The sequence below is a fragment of the Onychostruthus taczanowskii genome, unplaced genomic scaffold (genome assembly GCF_017590055.1).
Source record: "Onychostruthus taczanowskii isolate IOZ18803 unplaced genomic scaffold, ASM1759005v1 scaffold10, whole genome shotgun sequence".
NCBI lineage: Eukaryota > Metazoa > Chordata > Aves > Passeriformes > Passeridae > Onychostruthus > Onychostruthus taczanowskii.
The window spans coordinates 891510-910673 of NW_024496526.1; the positions used below are offsets into that span (position 1 = coordinate 891510).

The 19164-nt window shown below is 52.9% G+C and overlaps 1 protein-coding gene across 5 annotated transcripts in view; it reads right to left on the bottom strand.

Moving 5' to 3' along the window:
* LOC121338186 (ankyrin repeat and fibronectin type-III domain-containing protein 1-like) overlaps positions 1 to 19164 on the bottom strand; it is a 252262-nt gene that overhangs the window by 211659 nt on the left and 21439 nt on the right. For 3 of the 5 annotated variants that reach the window (XM_041408935.1, XM_041408899.1, XM_041408924.1), the window contains exon 1: positions 5419 to 5706. The exons of the other annotated variants lie outside the window; for them this stretch is intronic. The gene's annotated coding sequence lies outside the window, so the exon portion shown is untranslated. Of the gene's footprint in view, positions 1 to 5418; positions 5707 to 19164 lie in introns of those variants that run through there. 5 annotated transcript variants of the gene reach the window in all.

Below are 19164 nucleotides of genomic sequence, written 5' to 3' on the forward strand. Positions count from 1 at the left end.
ACTAATCTGAGCCTGGTTTCAGTCTCCACAGTGGAACTACTGCTGCTCCAGCATTTACATTCAAAGCAAATTTGTGGGGGAAAAAACACAACTGAGACCACGATGTGCAAATGATTATTTTGTTCACTAGAGCTGGACACTGATGCAAAAGGAATATTTGCATCACAACCTTAGTCACACCTGCTAATCAGGGCTCCTGCTCTCAGCCAGCCAGGACTGAAATTGGATTAATGCACACAACCAAGTAAACTGCTTCCCTCACTCCTGGCCCAGCTGGGGCTGCCAAGGCAGCAGAAAGCATCCAAAAAGTACTTACCCTCAGAAAATCATATAAACTCCAGGCCATTATGTCCCTGCCCATTGCAAGGGGGTGGAATGAGATGATTTTTAGGGTCTCTTCTGTGATTCTATGACAATTGACAGATAGAGGCCTGGAAACCCCAGTTTCAGCCAGAATTATTTTTCTGGTTGTAAATCGGAGGCTGCAACCTCAGCCAAGCAGTTATGGATCGAATCACTGTGTCTGACACGGAGAAAGGTGTCAGGGAAATTTTATTGCAACACAGCAAATGGGGTTTGCCCTTAAGCACCGGACAAATCTTCCAGTTCATTACCCAGTGTTAAGAAACACTTGGGCAAATCAGAGATTAGAAAGTCGAGGATGCAGAGCAGCTCTCTGATTTACCTTAAACTGACCTGCAAAAGAAAACATTCCATCTGCCCCTCCTGGTCACCCTCCTGCCACAGCATCCCTGAGTGCAGGGCAGGGGCAGGCAGCTAATTACAGAACTGCTTTCCCCTCTCACTTTGGGAGCATCTCTCAGCCAAGGGAGACTCTTGTCTGGTTGCCTGGCAAACTGAAACAAAGCTGGGCTCCCAAAGTACAGAGGAAGTATCAAATTTCTGACAAAGAAGAAGGTCTGGAAATAAACTTCTGCACACTCAAGTGATGCAGATTGCAGAAATCTAAAAGGCAAGATGCAGGCAAAAAGAGTGAAGCAAGTGGGATGAGTGTAACTGCCAAGGCCATCAAGAGCATCCTGACCACAGCCAAAGGGGAGCTTCGTCATCACTTCTCTCCCCAGTGACTCTGCTCTTCCACCTGTGCTGCTCTTGCAGGCGGGGAGGGAGGTTTGCTGGAGGCAGAGGACAGCACCAAAGGGAATTGGGCACTGTGATAGTCCCACACACTGAAAGACACGTGGGGCCTGTGCTGCTGAGGAGCAAAATCATAGAACCATGGAATATCCTGATTTGGAAGGGACCCATAAGAATCAATTTCTGGTCCTGCACAGACACTTCAACAATCCGACCCTGTGCATCCCTGAGATCATTATCCAAACTCTCCAGGATCTCTGGCATCCTCGGGGCTGTGCTCATTCCCTGGGGAGCCTGGGCAGTGCCCAGCACACTCTGGGGGAAGAACCTTTCCTGATATCCAACCTGACCCTCCCCTGGCACAGCTCCAGCCGTTTCCTGTCCCTGGCCACAGAGCAGAGTTCAGAGCTGCCCCTTGGGAGGAGCTGCAGCCCCAGTGAGCTCTGTGCTCCATCTCCTCTCCTCCAGCTGAACAAACCAAGTGCCCTCAGCTGCTCCTCCTATGGCTTCCCCTTGAGACCCTTCCCCATCCTCGTATCCCTCCCCTTGGACACTCTCTAACAGTTACAGACCCTTCTGATATTGTGATGCCCCAAAGTGCCCGCAGCACTGGAGGTGAGGCTGTCCCAGTCAGGGACAATCCCCTCCCTCACTGGGCAATGCTTGGCCCAGCGCACCCCAGGACATGGCTGTCCCTCCTGGCTGCCAGGGCACACTGCGACTCACATTCAACTTGCCAGTGACCAGCAGCCCTCCTACCTGAGGCAAGGAAGGAAGGAAGGAAGGGAAGAGCCAAAGCAGCTGGAGATGTTCCTCAAATGGTGGCAGTCACAGGAACCACTTTACCCGGTGCTTCAGGAATGAAGATCATGATACGGCTGAGGGTAGTGGGGGCCTCTGGAGATCCCCCAGTCCCAGCAGGGCCAGCTACAGCTGCTCAGGACAGCTTCCACTTGAGTTTTGAATATCTCCAAGGCTGAAGACTCCACAACCTCTCTGAGACTAGCCCAGTAAAATAGCTTTTTTTGATGTCTTAAGTGTAATTCCTGTGCTTTAATTTGTGCTCTGCAGCCCTGTCCTGGCACCAGCAGCCAGAGATGAGCCCAGCTGAGGGCAAACCCCTTCACATGGGCAGGGCTCATTGCCAGGAGCTGACATCAGAGCTACAGACCAGATTCCTGTGGGTGCTGAGCACTTCAAAACCCACCTCTGGCAGCTGTGGATAGAGAACAACACCAGCCAGGATGTGAAGGAGTGGTTCCCAGCCCTCCTCCCAAATCCATGCAGAACCACGTTTTACCACAGCAACACATCTCCTTCATAGCCAGGACAAGGCTGAATTGAATTTCAGCACCTCTGGCCATAGGTTTCCTGTCCAGAAGGGGCCAAGAGGTTGAGGAAAGTACATGCAGGAAGCTACAAGCACCCACACTTCTGCCTTTGAAGAGGCACCTGGCTTTTCACTCTGCAGAGAGGGTGCCTGGGCACAAACCCACCTCGGAAAAGGTTCCCTGCTGCTGTCACTGCAGGACAGAGCCAAAGAGCAGCAAAGCTCTGCTGCCAAAAAAACCTTGGTTACTCCTTCCACTTCTCCAATGCTGCCTCAGGACCTGGGAAATCGTTCTATCAGATGAAGTAAAAACTGTCCAGATGTGCACAGGACCAAAAGGATGCTCGCTGCAGGTTTGGTCCCACAGTTTGGCAGCAGCTGCTCCCCAGAAGAGGATTTATTCCGTACTCTGGGACATTAGCACTGACAGCCAGGGATGCAAACCCACAGCCCACACAAGATCCCTTAGAGGAATAGCCCCACCTGTCTTCTCTCACAAAAGAGGGTTGAGCTCATACAGGGCTCAGTCACTGCATTTTTAGCCAAATCTTCTGCAGTATTTGCAGAGTGAGGATCTCTGGCCTGGCTACATCAATGATTTTGTCTTCTTTGCATGAAATGGTCCCAGCCAACTGAGCCAGGAAATGAACAACTTCAGCAGGTTCCTTCAAAAGAAAGGAGAGAAAACCCCCTTTTGCCAAGAGCAAATACAGACCATTCAGGAATTCTTGGGAGCTTGGGTTATTTTTGTTTGTCTGGTCTTCCTTTTAATTCATAGTCACTGAAAGAGTTCTGTGCCCTTAACTATTGTGTGTGCCACCAGCTAAGCACTGAACAAGGAGGAAGTGAGACTTACACAGTCACTGCTTGGACAGGAGGAGGGAGACGCAGCCGTGCCAGCCTCTGCAGCCATCCTGATCCAGAGCAGCTGGCAGGAGCTGGCACAGGGCAGGACTCTCAATCCCTGCCCACCCACCCCGCTGTAAGAAGGAAAAGCTTCGCACCACACCAGGCATCAGGGGAACCCCGCAGCCCACCGCAGCAGGAGTCCCCTGTCCTGGGCAGGGACAGCACTGATGCCACGTGCACTGCACAGCCTTGCAGCCCTAAAGGGGCTGCCCAAGCTGCCAAATTCCCCCATCCTTTCCAAGAGCAGGCACCTGGGAAAGATATAGGATGAAAACAAAATACAGAGAAACTTTTAGGCTTTATTCCACGTGCAATAAGAGCGATGCCTTAAACTCTCTCCACAGCCACAGCCAGCTCTGGGTGGGGATCTGGCAGAGGACTGCTGCGAGTTATAAAATTTCCCCTGGCTCAGGAAGGGAGCAGAGCTGCACTTGTCCACAGGAAGGGACACAGACACCCTACTCATAGGGCAGTACAACACAGCATCTCCTCGATACTACAGCAGAGGGGCAAGAGACCAGCCAGACAGTGCTGCACACACAGCCTTTAAACCACTTGGGCTGGGCTTTGCTCCCCAGGCTGAGATCAAAGGAACCTTGGGTTGAGAAGGCTGCTGCTCTGCTGTGAGTTAGACCCTCCAAGAGCAGAGCAGGCAGTACCAGATCCACAGGCACAGGGGATGAGCCAGAATCCAAGAAGAAGTATTAACCCCAATCCCACAGAGGCAAAGGCCTTTGGAGGAGCTCAGTGGAGAGTACAGATAGCTGCCAGAGACTGCCTGCCACCCTCCAGCTCTGCCAGGCAGGGAGGACAGAGCCCTGCTCCTCTGCAGCCTGCCCCCCATGCTGCTGCCCGGCAGGAACGGGGATTGCTGCACAGTCCATGTAAAACACTCACTCTGTTAGGATTGGCAAGCACTCAGGAGCAAGCTACTCCCTTGCCTGCCAACTCAAAGGGATGGAGAAAACTAATTAAAGACAAGACACAGTCCTCTGAATGCAGAGCAAGGCAGGATGAGCCATCCCAGGCACCCAGCAGCCTGTTTGGATGGGGAGCTGTCAGCCACACCTCGGCAGATGCAGGCAGGGTGGGCTGCATCACTATGTCCCCGAAACAGCAGCAGCTCTTCCATTTCATTCCCAACCAGCCTCCATGCCCTCCTCCTCCTTGCAAAGGCAGACAGCTCTTTGCTTTCAGAGCTGGCTCCAGACATTGCAGATCCCAGCTGGAGCTGGGCAAGGGGACCAGACCATGAAGAGCAGGGACTGTGCCACGCTATGACAGTTGCAGGCTGTATGAAAGAGCCTTTGCTGCTTTTGCACACAAACACGAATTCTCTCTGTCCGTGACCCAGCCACAGCCCTGGCTAAGCTGTCCCCAGCACCATGGCAGGACACGGCCCCCACAAGTGGTCACAGCTGCTGCAAGGGGCACCTGCCCATTCCTCCAGCACCTGGCACACCAGGGCTGCCACTGCCGGGGCTTTGCTTCAAACTGGGTTCCTCTGCCACAGACACAGAAAAGACATCAGAGGCACAGAGAAAACTCCAACCCCCATGGAAAGCAAGCACCATTAACTCACACAGCTCCAAACAAGGCACCGGCTGTGTCCCTGGGCAGAGCCTGGCTCCCCAAGGAGCATATGGTCCAGAGGACGGGCTAGGTTGTCTGCCTGACCAACACAGCTAAACAAGGCACCGGCTGTGTCCCTGGGCAGAGCCTGGCTCCCCAAGGAGCACATGGTCCAGAGGAGCAGGCTAGGCTGTCTGCCTGACCAACACAGCCAGCACAGCCAGATCCTGGTCACAGCATGGCAAGGAGAACATTCCTCAGTTTTCAGCTTAGCTTTTCACAGCGTCTCTTCTTGGTGGAAGAAGAAAAGAGGCATCACAGGAGCTGTCAGTGATTCCTGGCCTGAGCCAACACAAAGGAGCCCCACACAAAACCCCCGCACCACGCTGCCACACAGCCCTGCAGCTCCCCGGGAACACACAGCCCCCAGGGCACAGCAAAGGAGGGGAGAAACAGAGCTACCAAAGGAGCGAGAGAAACAGGGCTACGAGAGAAACAGGGCTACATACTCATCCTGCGCCGGGAGCCCGCGGGGCCCACGCCAGGCTGCGGCTCAGCTGCAATGCGCCAGCTCCGTCCAGCGAGGAGGGCTGGCCCGATGGAGGGGTGTGGGAGCCACCTCAGCCTCCCGTCCTCATCACCAGCAGCAGCACGCAGTGAGAGTTTAATTCACTGATCCAAGGAAACAGAAGAATCGGGAAGCTGTCCCACCAGCCAAGGCTGCTCACAGACACGGCTTGGCACAGCTGTGCTGCCCCAGCACCCGGAGCCCCGCTCCCTGCGAGACTCCAGCATGTCAGCAAACAAATCCTCTTTGCCTATGGGCAAGAAGAGAACTGGAGGGGGGAGGAAAAAAAAGCATCAAGAAACTCTTTGTCTCCAAACATCCCAGCCAGGCGCACGTGCAGCGTGAGCTTCCTGGCGAGGGCGGAGGGGGGGTCTGGACTTGGGAGCCATCATTTCCGCCCAAGATCCCTCCGCTCACTTATTGTCCTCTAAAAATAAAAGTAAACACTGAAGAAGAGAGCTTTGTTTTTATTTCTGCTGTGTCAGAGAGATTTCTCTGATAGGAACAAGTTGTGGGGCCTCTTCCCAAACTTCTGGGAGCTTCCCCTGATAGCAGAGCAGTGCTGAGAAGGCAGTGGATGTCCCAGGGACTGGCAGGGAAGGAAAGCTGTCCTCTCTTCCCTCCAACCTGCAGCTGCTCATGGTGAGGACCATAAATCCCAGAATGGTTTGGGTTGGAAGGGCTTTAAAGCCCATCCCATCCCACCCCTGCCATGGGCAGGGACACCTTCCACTATCCCAGGCTGCTCCAAGCCCCAGTGTCCATCCAACCTGATCTTGGGGCACTGCCAGGGATCCAGGGGCAACCACAGCTGCTCTGGGCAAGCTGTGCCAGGGCCTCCCCACCCTCCCAGGGAAGAATGTCTTCCCCATGTCCAATCTAACTCCACTCTGTGTCAGCTGGAAGCCATTCCCCCTTGTCCTGTCACTCCATGCCCTTGTGATGGTGAGGATGACCTGCCCTGGGGTCCCACCTGCACTGGGCAAACCATTTTCCCTCTGTTTCAGCTCAGAGAGGAGGCCATTGCCCAAAGTGCAGGAAGCCTCAGTTTAAGCCACATCACTCCTCTTAATAAAGCAGCAAAGCACAAGGAAAGCCAGAAAACCAATTTTAACACATAAAATACATATTTTAAAAATAAGATTGAGATATGCAAGTATCTCTCTCCCTGGTCTTGCTTCCAAATCTCTCTTCTTGACAGGTTCAGAGGCTGATGAGGCCAAGCCTGAGCCCTACACAGACATCACTGATTAAACACAAGCACAAACTTCCTCACTAGGCAGCTGCCCTAATCTAAGCATCTCACAGCTTTCCCAGTTGTTTGTTCAGCTTCTTCCTTTACCATGGAGCTGCTCTACAAAACTGCAGGATAATGAGACATACACACACACAATTACCTTTTTTTTGACCTGCTTTAGGAGTAAATCCAGCATTAATAGCCCAAAACCTCAGGTATCCCCCATGATTTGATAAAGTTGCTTATCTAAGCAAAACCCTGCAGCGACCAGCCTCATTACTCACAGCAAAGCTCTTCCCCCACACCCTGATTAGTGTTTCTTTGAATTTGCCAGCTCCAAAAAAACCCACAGATTAAAACAAAAAGATAAAAAAAGAGGAGACATTTGTTTTCTCGATTTGAGTGCTCAAATGGCTTCCCAAGGAAAGTGCCATGGGACCTGTCACCAGGCTGCTCAGGTCACCTGGGCCCTGGGGAATGGCACTTGCAAAGAGCAGTGGGGCTCCTGGGAGACAGGAGTCACCCATCCCAAAGGCAAGGGGCAGCTTCGAGGGACAGGAGAAGAGGAGCCATGACTGATGGTTCCCTCTGGAGCAGCTGAGAGCTCCCAGCCCTGTCCTCTGCTGGGACAGGGCCTGACTCCACCCCTCGTGGGGACGGATATGTTCCAAGATAACGGGTTTGACAGGGCCCCAGCTCCAGAACAGCAGCTCATGATTGCAAACATCCTCCCCAGGGGCTGATTACCCCTGAGAGTAATGAGTTGCAATAACCAGTGCTGGACCGGTAAAGCAGCCCAGCCCTGAGCAATAAAGCAGCCTGGGAATACACACACCAAAGTAGGCTGATAAAAGTGCTGATAATTCCCAAACCATCCACTTCTTGGCTGCCAAGTTACCCACTGTGTTTGCCTGGGTGGTTTTCCTCCTAAGAGAGCACTGATCGTGATCTAAGTCTGTGTGCAGCCTCCAAGGCACTGCAGGATCCTCCTGCAGCTCAGCACAGCTGGAGGAAGGGAAGTCTTCCCTCTCCAAGTACAACTCAGCCCCCCAAAAGCCCAACAAAACTCTACAGATTCAGATGTACCAATTTATGAGTATCAGAGTATGAAAAAATGGTCATTACACCCATCATATGTTGGGCAGGGACTCTGGGGGCAGGGCTGCCTCCCCCAGCCCAGGCTGGCACCATCATCCTCCTCTCCCTGTGCCATCCCTGCTTCAGATAACCAGCTCCAGCACAGAGGGAGAACTCAGCAGTGTAACCTCCCTCCAGCCTCCGCCAGTATTCTTCTGATCCAACAGCTCGGTCTAGCACAGGAGGTATCACTCTCCTCAGCCATCCAACCTCTCCCTCTTCCAGTGGCTCTGTGAGGCTGCACATCAGCTCTAGTGACCTGTCACCATTTCACACCATGCAAATAAAACCCAAATCAAATCCACAAAGCAAGAAAAGAGAGAAAAATGCTTTTGTTTCTTGTTAGTTCACCTATGAGCCAAAAAGCCAGGTCACACCAATAAAATCTGTGGGCAAGAGACAGCAGGATGTCTGACTGCTGAGCTTCCAGCATCCCTTGCTGCAGCAGGACAAACCCAGGACCCAGCAGAGGCTGAGATCCAGGCAGGCCACGAGCCCTGCACAAGAGACACTGGACAGTCAGCTCTCACCTCTGCCTGGCCTGGTACAGCACACCAAAACCCCAGGACCTGAGAAGCAATGCCAGGCACAGCACCAGGGCCAAACTCAGCAGCAGCTGTGGCACAGTGGGGCTGGCACAGGGATGTGGCCTGGGTGTGCCCGTGCTGCTGGAAGTGCTGCTGGCAGTGCTGCCATCCTGGATGGGATGTGCTGGCAGACAGGGCCAGGCTAGGAGCTGGCAGGAGCAGAGTTGTTAACCAGGACATTTAAAGCAGACTGTAACCAAAGAAAAGCCTCGTCCCTGCTCAAAACTGACCAGCAGCAGTGTGAAAGAACACCCCTCTCCTTACAGGGCCCAGCCATTACAGCTCTAAACTCTTTGGACACCCAGCTCACAGAGCTAGCAAGATAAGCTGCAATGCATTGTTAATACATTGACGGTTACAGCTTTACAAGTGTATGCATTGATTTACTCCATGCACATCTCCTGGGAGCCCAGAGAATGCTCATCAGCTCCCATCTCAGTCTGACTTACAGCCCAGAGCTGATCCAGGCACAGAGGGACACTTCAGGCCTTAAGCATTCTGGTGGGAGTGCCTCCAGCAGGAGCCACGGGGAGACTTTGGCTTTCCTTTAGTCATCTTAATTCACTTCAGTGTGCTTCCTGATGCTGGCACCAGAGGCAAAATCAACAGTAAGAACTTGCCAAGACTCTCAGCACTGTCATAGCTCCCAGCAGCTGCCTGCAGCCAGGGCCAGGCCAGGGAGCCCCCTGGGGCAGGGCTGGGTGCTGGCAGTGCTCAGGCCATGTCCTGCCAGCCTGGCATCTCCCACACCCTCCAGCCCCTCACCCTGGGCCCTCTCTGGACAAAAGACCAACCCCCAGGCACAGGCACTACTCTGCTCTGGGGTGCACACACACATCTGGACTGGGAAAGCCTCACAAGCACTCCATGCAACGAGGCCATGTCCCTCTCAGCTGCTCTCCCACCTGCCTCTCCTCATCCAGCTCCCCATGATGAGCCAAGAGCACAAGAACAGGCAGAGCTCCCACAGGACATCCACCACCCATGGCAGCTGTCCCCTCTGAGAGCACAGCCTGCTCTCTACCCACGGAGAGGGGAGGAGTGGCTGCCTCAGGAAGCACAGCACCCAAAGGCACTCCACATCCACCCTTCACTGCCAGGACATGTTCAGCATTCCCTGGAAAATATTAGGGAAGGCAAAAGCCAATCCTCACCCCTGCTGTCCCTGGCATCAAGCTCTGTGCAGGCAGTGCAGTGCACCCAGGAGGGGTAATTCCTGCCCCAGTTATTTGTCACCTGGCCAGCTCTCAGTGTTTCTGTGCAGGGACAGCCTTGGTGAAACCTGGGGAAGAAGGTGAAAGTGGCTTCCCACTTGCTGAGCCCCAGCCATCCTGCCCAGCTCATCATGGCCCCTCTGCACACGGCCAAGGGATAGCAGAGCAGGACTCCTGTCCTGAGGAAGTGGGGCACAGAGGGGTGACATAACCTGCCCAGGCAAGCAGGGTCACTCAGCCTCTCCCAGGTGCCCTATCCACTGATCCTCATCAGCTCCAGCCATACACAGGAGGGGCTGCATCAAGGAAAAGCAGGACAGCTGTGCTGGGCTTGAGCCCCAGCAGCTCCAGCTGTTCTTTGTCTGCCACCACAGCTCATTCCAACCTCCAAGGACCTCTCCTGGAGCACACTCACTTGCTCCTCTTCTTTTCCAAGTCCATCTCCATGTGCTGCAAAGCCAAGCTGCACCAGTGCCCAAGCTGGGCTCCAAGGCTGGTCCCAGCACGCTGCCTGAGGGTGTGCCAAGAACAGAGACCGCCCTGGGGCTCAGAGGGTGGAGGAAGAGCCCAGCAAACCAGGCACAGAGAGGGCAGGACTGGCTTTGGCCTCTCCAGTTCTGCCAAATCTAACAGCACACCTCTGCTACAAGAGGAGGTCAGATTGCAGGCCAAAACCCTTTAAACCTAGAAGTTATTTCTAAGGCACGTACAGGGGACAATGCCACAGTTACAGGCCAACCCACACATCTAAGATCCTACTGCATTTTGCACCTCCACTGAAGCATTCCTAGAGAGACAGCAGTTAAAAGAAGTTGCAAATCTTATTTGCACCATCATTAAAGGAAGGAAAAGGAGATTAAGAAGATATAAGATTAAGTGCTGTCAGCCTCAAGCAAACCTCAAAATTAAGTCCTGAGGTAAGAAGAACAAAGTAATTACCTCCCTGAAAATCTCTTCTTTTACCCACGATGAGAACATTCCCACTCAGGACTGGGTGTGCTCAGGGGAAATGCTCTTGGATGCAGTCAGTGGTACCAAGGCAGGGCAGAGGCAAGCCCACTGCAAACCTTCCACAGCCTCATGTTTTTGCATGATGCTCACAGTCCCAGCTGCCATGCTTCCCCAGGTCAGGGAAGGGATTCACATGTGCTTTCCTTTCTGATAGCTGCAGGTCCTGGAGCCCTGCTGGATGCAAGCTCCCCAGCAGCAGCCTGCCCAGAAGCCCTGGGCAAAGGTATAGAGAGTCACCAGTTAGTGATGAGACTTTTAGGCAAGTTATGTCATAAGTGCAGCCAGGAATGTCTCTGCCTGGAGGGTAAATCCATCCGGTGACCTTACTGAGTCACTGCCTGCTGAGTCACTCACTTGGGCAGCCTGAGCTGAGCTGCAGACAAGGAGATGTCATGGTGACAAGGACTCAGCGACTGTCCCCTATCACAAGAGTCTTACAGGCTCTCCAGGATGGCAAGAGCTTGTTTGCAACAGCAATCAGCACCCCCTGGCTCCCCCTCTTCTCCACCCAGTCCCACCTCCTCATGCCACAGGCCATCATCACACAGGAAGGGACTTCCTCTTGTGACAGGACAGCTCTTGTGACAGGACAGCTCCCAGCACAAGCAAGGGAAGTCATGCCACTGTTCAACGTGCCAAGGAGTCAAGTGGACAGGAGCAAAAGGCCACAATGCAGCACAAAGCAGAGGACTCAGAGCCAAAGCAGCCGCCAGCCCCCAGGCACCAGCCCCTGACCTGCTGCATGGCTGCCTGGGCTCCAGCTGCCACACAAGCCACATCTTCCTGGCACCTGCAGGGCACACACTGCCACCTGTGCTGCTCTGCCCTTGGCAATCACTGCCTCAGCCCTGGCCAGCAGGGGAGGGGGATGCAAGGCTGGGCCAGCTCCTTCCCCCTCACAAACACAAAGATCTTTTCACAGGAGCCATGTGAAAGGGTCAGTGTCAGTGCTTGTTCTGGGAGCAACACACAGGGTCAGAGCTCTAATATTAGAGCACAGATGATGACAGGGAAGCAGGAAAGGAACAATAAAAGAACCATATAAATAGTAGCATTGTCTTTACTGGGTTTCACAGGGCATCTGATGTCAAATAGGATCGTTCACTCAGAGATGAAGTCTCTAATTGATTCCCATCTGACAGTTTCTTATCCAGCACTTGTTCACCAGCCAAACAAGCTGAGTAAATATGCTTTGTTCTACCATTAAAGCCAGTGACAAATCACTGGCTTGCAACAAACCCAGTGTAAACAGCATCCTTCCTCCCAGGCCAGATCTCCTATTCCCCTGGTGCCCTCCCACTGCTGCACTCGGATGCTCTGCCACCCCGCTCCTGGCATGGGGTAAAGACCTACATGGGGACCAGCACACACTTGGCTTTGGGAAGAGAAGTTGCCCTCTCAAGGGGGTTTGGGCTCCAAAACACCTTTGCACATCTCAAGTGAAACCTGCTGCGGCCCAGAACATTCATTTAAAAACAGAGACATCCAATCTACAGCCTAGAAACAAGAGTCCTTACAGGAGGCAGACCCTGGTCTGAGTAGAGCCAGTTTAGCTTGGCAGTGCCACAGACACATTTTATGATCAAGCAGAGTTCAAGACAGACTGGGGATGTTCTTGCCCTAGACACATTTGTCCTGACCTTTGGAGTGTCCCCAGAAGATTTCAGCACCCCCAAAGACCATCAGTAATTGCCAGTTTTTCTGCTCTTCTCCTCCAAAGAGGCTGTTCAAGGGAGCCTGGTGCTCCATGGTCCATTGACAGCATCCACAACTACGGGATGAGGTATGGGAGTGGACATATCCCAGGTGAGTCCTTTTTGGATCCATCTATAGACCTGCTGGCCAAGAATGTGCCTAGTGCCTTTCAAATGAGCCACCTGCCTCCCCAGCCTACTGCAGCACCAAGGTCCAGGCACCCGTTACCTGCTCAGGGAAGCAGCATCTCCCTTCATCCTTTTTTTCCATTAACTACCCGTGAGTTTTGCTGCCAGCTTCTGGTTTTTGTATAGAGAGATGAGGTGAGTGACAGTTACACCTTCCTCTGACTCAGAGCCTTCATGATTTTGTAAGCCTGGACCAGGTTTTCATTTCCATTCAAAGCACATTTTATTTCACTCCTGTTTCTAGACTGCTGATGGAGCCCCCACACCAGTCCTGAGGTGTTACCACCACAGACTTCTCCATCCTTAACACTCCTAAGGTGACACACAGCTGACCCTTTGCCTTCTACCACACAACTCCTTTCCAGCACCTGAAAGACCCTTCTTAGAAACACAGAGTTGTTAAGGCTGGAAAGGACCTTTAAGATCACCAAACCCAACCACCCACCCAGCACCACCACTACGTTCACCTCATCTCTGTGTGCTGGAGCACCAGCAGTGAGAAATGGCTGAGCTGAATCCTGCAGGGGCCAAGGGTGATGCTCACCCAAGAGAGCACCTTTCCAGATGCATCCCACCACCCAGCCAGCACCTGGACCCATCAGCACACATCAGGCTCCACGGAAAAGCCAGCTGGTGGCACCTGAGGGAGAGCTAAACACATTGTACCTCCTGGTGTCCAGCTGCTGGCTTGATCAGGCTCAGAGACTCTCAATTCTTCCATGCTGGGAGTGCAGCATCCTTCAGTGCAAAGCTCCTGGCTCACTCTCCTGCTGCTACGACCAACAGCAAAGCCACAGTTTGGGCAAGCAGCCATCACCCATGCCAACAGGAGAGCAGCCCAGCAAATGAAACAAACCCTGCTGCCTCAGGTCATGCCCGAGTGTCGCTGCGGCAGCAGCTTCACCAGGATGCTTTGCTTAAACACCCTGTGATCCCAGTGTAAGCTACATCTTTGCTTCTCAACATTTCCTAAACCCCAAAGTGCCCGGCTTGGAGGAAATCCAAAGAAAGGAAAAAAAAACCCTCCACATTTTCCAAATAGATGATTGCTGAGAGCTAGGGAGACCTTGTGGTTTTGCGAAGGGGCTGCTCAAAGTATCTATTGCTTTTCAAACCTAGATGAGAACCACTGCCCAAACAAGAGTTTTTTTTCAATTTTGGTCCCAGTGAGAAGTAGGGAGTAGTGGGTGAGGGTAGAAATTTAGTGCACATATTTGCTATGAGGGCCAAAGTCCTACCTTAAAACGTTCCTGTCAAGGGTCACATCTGAAAAGACGTGAGGAAGCAAAAGCATAAACTTCTACATGAGCTCTACTCTACGATGTTTCCTAAATGTTGACCTTAGTGCTGAAGTTTGGAATTCTCCTAAGCAAAGCTGGAATCACACGTTCATCACACGACTCCAGAGGAAGAGGAGCTGAGAGCCCCAGCTCCAGCCCAGCAGGAGGGGATGGCTCTAACCAAACAGGATGAACAGGACCCTTGGAGTTGCTCTAATCAAACTGGATAAACAGGACCCTTGGAGTCACACACAGAGCATCTGTTTTCTTCCCAAATCCACTGACAAACGGTCTGGTCAGGGCACCCCCAGGTGGTGCCTGACCCATGCCCTCAGCAAAACGTCATGAGAGATTGCCACAGCCACCACTCTGAAGGTAGCCACAAGGCCATCCTGCAGGAGTGACTCCCAGCTCCCTGCTCTGGAGGACTGCAATGCTCTGTTGCTTGAAAACATTGTTGTCATCTGGGAAACAGAGGAATAATATAATCACATGTTTCTGATATCTCTGTTTACAACTAAATTTCCAAGTCCTGCCCAGAAAACATCTCTTGGGAACATTTCTGTAAGCAGAGCTTAACTGGAAAACCTTGGGCTCTGGCTCAGAGATTACAGCGAATCCATCTCACGTGGCTCACAGTGAATTAGGAACAAGTGACAGCTTGGGGCTCAGCTGACAGCTCAAACGGGACGAGGGAGAGAACGTGGGAACATCCTCAGATACACTTAGCTGGTCACAGACTCCTGGTTTAGCACATCCTGAGCTCATTTTTGTGCACACATGGCAAGTATTACTAGTCAAAAACCATTCAAGTCTATGGCAAGACCTTTCCCCTCAACTCTGCCGCCACTGGACTTGGCCCCAGGCAATTCCTCGGATTATGCCAAACCAAGTTACCCACATTTAAGCCCTTATTCCAGGATCAGACCTGCTGCAATTGTCACTTCTGCAGGAGAATTCCTGGTTATGTTTGATTTTTAATGTCCCAACAAAAAGGAGAGTTTGTGATCCTTTAAGTAGTGTTCCCTGCTCAGGGTTTGAAGGATACTCTTCACATTTCCAGTATGGGTGGAGGTAAGATTTACAATGTCCTTAAACTGTCCACTTCCCTGCCTGTAAGTGCCTGGGGTTTATGAATGATGCAGCACATGACTACACCCCAAACCACCATCCCTCAGAACCCTCACAGCTTGGGAACTTCCTATCTTACCCCACCTGCTTGGGGTAGATGTGGAAACATTTCTTCCAAGTTTCCAAAAGGTGGAACGGAAAGACTACAGAGTTCACAGCAGCTGATTTGTCAGTCAGTGAACAGTGGCTGAAACCCAAAATCCTTGGGCTCTAACTTGAGGTGCTCCTAGGGATTGGAAGCAACACACTCACACCCATGGTGAGCCAGCACCTCACCTTCCCCTCCAGCCAAGACTGTCAAGTATGGGCCTTTCTCCTATGCTGTCCACGACAGAGAAGAAAACTTGACTTCCAAACACCTTACACCATGCCTGCCCTCGGGAATGGGTCTCTCCTGTACCACATCATGCCACCCTCTGTATGGGGACATGCCTACTAACTCCTCTGTATATCTACTTACCATTTCTCTCCAACCAGGCCCAAAGGATGGTCCAGAAGGGCAGAAGTCCCTCCACAAGGTCCCAAAGCACTTGGCCAAGCCATGGCATTTCAGTGGATTCCACACAGGGCTGTAGTATCAGCCCCTGGACAAAGGGTTTAGAGCCCATTGCCTGTGCCCCCCTCCACCCCGGGCAGATGCTGGTGCCATGCAGACTGCGAGAGTCACAGGTGTGAGGCACAGGACTGGCAGAGGTGACAGGGCCCTGCAATTCCCTGGCTGTGGAAGATCAGCCTTGCCCCTCTGCCAAGCACTTCAAGATCTAAACCTGAAAAGCAGAGCAATAAAGGACCACAGGTAACACGAAACCTCAAGTTTCACCAAGCTCTCTTCCCAGGGAACTGCAAATATTTGCAGTGTTTTATCCAATATCCCTCCATGTTTGCCCAGTGCCCAAAGATAAATGAACAGGTCACGTACACTTAAGATATAAAGATTTCATAAGACTTCAGCACAAACACCAGTGAGGCACTGTTGCCACAGGGAAACAATTGGCATCCATGAGCAGCCAGGGACCCAGAGTGCCAGTGCCACAGCAGGCTCTTGTGCCCACCTGTCACTGCCCCCTTGCCAGCCCCAGGGATGGGTGTTCAGATCACATTCACCAGTTTTTCCATGTCAATGCCCACTGTCCCCACAGCCCAGCAGAAGCCACCCCAGAGGACTGAGCCAGTATGGGCACAGCCATGGCTGGAGGTGAGTGCACTTTCAGGAGGTAAGATTTGCAGCAAGCACCTCTGGGAGCCTCTTCCAAAACCTCCCCAAATGCCAGATGACAGCATGTTCTTGAGCTTTTTGCTCTGAACGATGACACGAGGGGTTGTGACCCTCATGTTCAGTTGTGTGGCAGCACCCCAGAGCCAGGTCCGTATCTCCACACAGGCAGGCAATCCATCACCAACAGCAAAATCTATTCCTTCTACATGCTCCTTTTTCTGCTCTGTTTCTCCTAGAAATGCTCCTGACCAATCCTAGCAGCCCAATTTCCAAGCTTTGGCTCCCTTTCCCCTACAGCCTGTTTTCAATCATGTGTTAAAAGGGCAAGTAATGCAGAAACAAATCTGCACTAAAGGTCAGCAGTTCCCCCCACCCCGCAAGGCTGAAGAAAAGCCCCTCTGGCTCCAGCAGAGCAGAGTCCCTGATCCAGCCCCAGCCATCTCTCCCTCCCCCACCCCAGGCCCAAAACAGTTGGGCAAGGCCAGGACCAGGTGAGTTACTGCCAGGAACTGGGTGCTACCAGCCCTTGTCATAGCCACACTGGGAGATGTCACTCCAGAATGTCATCATTACATTTCTGAATTGTTTCTCTGTTTTCCTGGACATTGTGAGCTCCCAAAACTGCTCAAAAGCATCACACCAGCACCAGCACTCTGTGCTGGTCCAGCCTCACCTCAAGTCCTGGGGGCAAGTTTTGGGTGCTACAATATCAGAAGGACCTAAACAGGAAAACATCCAAAGAAGGGACATGAGGATGGTGAAGGGTCTGGAGGGCCATAGGAGGAGCAACTGAGGGCTTCTTCAGCCTGGAGGGGACTGAGGTCAGCCGTCATCATGGTCTGCAGCTTCCGCTCAAGGGGGCAGCTTCAATCGCTGCTCTCTGTGACCAGTGACAGGGCCCAGGGAATGGCTGGAGCTGTGCCAAGGGAGCTTTAGGCTGGATATCAGGAGACGCTCCTTCCCCCAGAGGGTGCTGGGCACTGCCCAGGCTCCCCAGGGAATCACAGCCCCGAGGCTGCCAGAGCTCCAAGAGTGCTTGGACAGCACTGCCAGGGATGCCCAGGGAGGGATTGTTGGGGTGTCTGTGCAGGGCCAGGAGCTGGACTCATGATCCAGGATTGGATGATGTGCCCAGTCCATCTAGAGTGCTTTGCTGCAGAAGCAACTGCTATAGCAGCCCCTTCCAGCACCTCTTTCCCCCTCCTGCAAGATCTCCTCTGCTACACGAGCAGCAGCCATCACTGTCATTTCAGAGACAGCAACTGACCATAAAAATAAAGAGCAAGACCACTGCTGCCAACCTTTCTGCTTCTCCAAATCCCCCTTGTGGGCTGAGGAAATAAGCTCACCCTTAAGGCCTGCTCTTCCTCCCAGTAAATTTGCTCTTCCCAGACAGAAACCCCTCAATCCCAGGTAACACAGCTGCCAGATAGAGGCAGAAAACAGGAAAGCTGGATGGTGACCATGGTGAAGCCCCTGCCAGTCCCTGCTCTGTGAGATAAGGAGCTGGGAACTGCACAACCAAAGCTTCCCACCAGAGCAGGGGACTGCTGAGAGCCGGGCCATTGACACCAATCCGGAAGGGCAGGCTTGGATCTGGATTCAGAGACACCCGTGGGTCCCCACATCTTGGGAGCACACAGGGAAAGGAAGCTGGGCTATTTTCTCCCCCTTCTCAGAAGATTTGGCTTCATCTGAAGTCAGCCTCACAAGGTCAATGCTCTGGCAGGGACTGGGAAACTTGTGAGATAATGTCTGTTGTTTTAATTTTATAACAGTGTAGGACTGGCTCAAATAGTAAGTCCAGTTGTTCTCCGGGTACTCAGCCCCCCAAGCTGGGGACAAGGAGCAGAATGAAGGTGCCATCAATTCCAAAAGAGGAAAGAGTCAGCAAAATGCTGCGGCAGTCAGACAGCCACAAGTTTCTACAGCTGAATGGGATCCACCCAAGGGTGCTGAGGAAGGTGCTGGAAGAGCTCACTGAAGCACTTTCCATCATTTACCAGCAGTCCTGGCTCTCCCAGCTGCCTGGAGGTGCCAGTGTGATGCCCATCCACAGGAAGAAGAATCTGGAAAAGTGCAGGACTGACAGTGTGGCCTCGGTGCAGGGGAAGTTCATGGAGCAGATCATCTCAGGGCAACCACATGGCACATTCAGGACAACCAGGGAATCAGGGCCAGCCAGCACAGGCTCAGGAAAGGCACAGCCTGCTTGAGCAACCTGACCTCCTTCTGTGTCAGGGTGATCCCTCCAGCAGATGGGTAAAAAAAGTGTGTGGATATGTCTACTGGACTTCAGTAAAGCCTTTGTTACCCACAGCATTCTCCTGGGGAAAGTGGCTGTTCCTGGCTTGAACAGGGGCACTGTTTGCTGGGTGAAAAATGGGCTGGAAGGCCAGGCCCGGAGGGTTGGGGAATGAAGCTCCATCCAGCTGGCAGCCAGTCACCACTGGTGTTCCCCAGGGCTCAGTGATGGGGCCAGGTCTGTTCTAAATCTTTGATGAGCTGGCCAAGAGGGTCCAGGGCATTCTCAGATCGCAGGTGAGACCAATTTGGGCATCTGCTGGAGGGTAAGAAGACTCTGCAGAGGGATCTGGACAGGCTGCATCCATGGGCTCTGCATGAAGATCCAACAAGGCTCAGTGCCTGGTCCTGCACTTGGGTCACAACAGCCCCGTGGGATGCTCCGAGTCTGGAACACAGGGGCTGGAAGGTGCACAGTGGGGAAAGCCCAGGGGATGCTGGTCAAATGGTGCAGCTGAATGAGACAGGTATGCCCAAGTGGGCAAGAAGGACGGTGGTACCAGGCTTACAGCAGCTCCAGTGTGGCCAGAGAGCCAGGGCAGTGACCATTTCCCTGCACTGGGCACTGCCGAGGCACCGCCGGCCCTGGGGTCATGCGTGACCTGTCTGTGCTCTCTGGGTGTTGCAGCAGGGAGCCTTATAGAAGAAAAGACTGCCCAGGAAAGATGAAGCTCTGTTCAAACACAC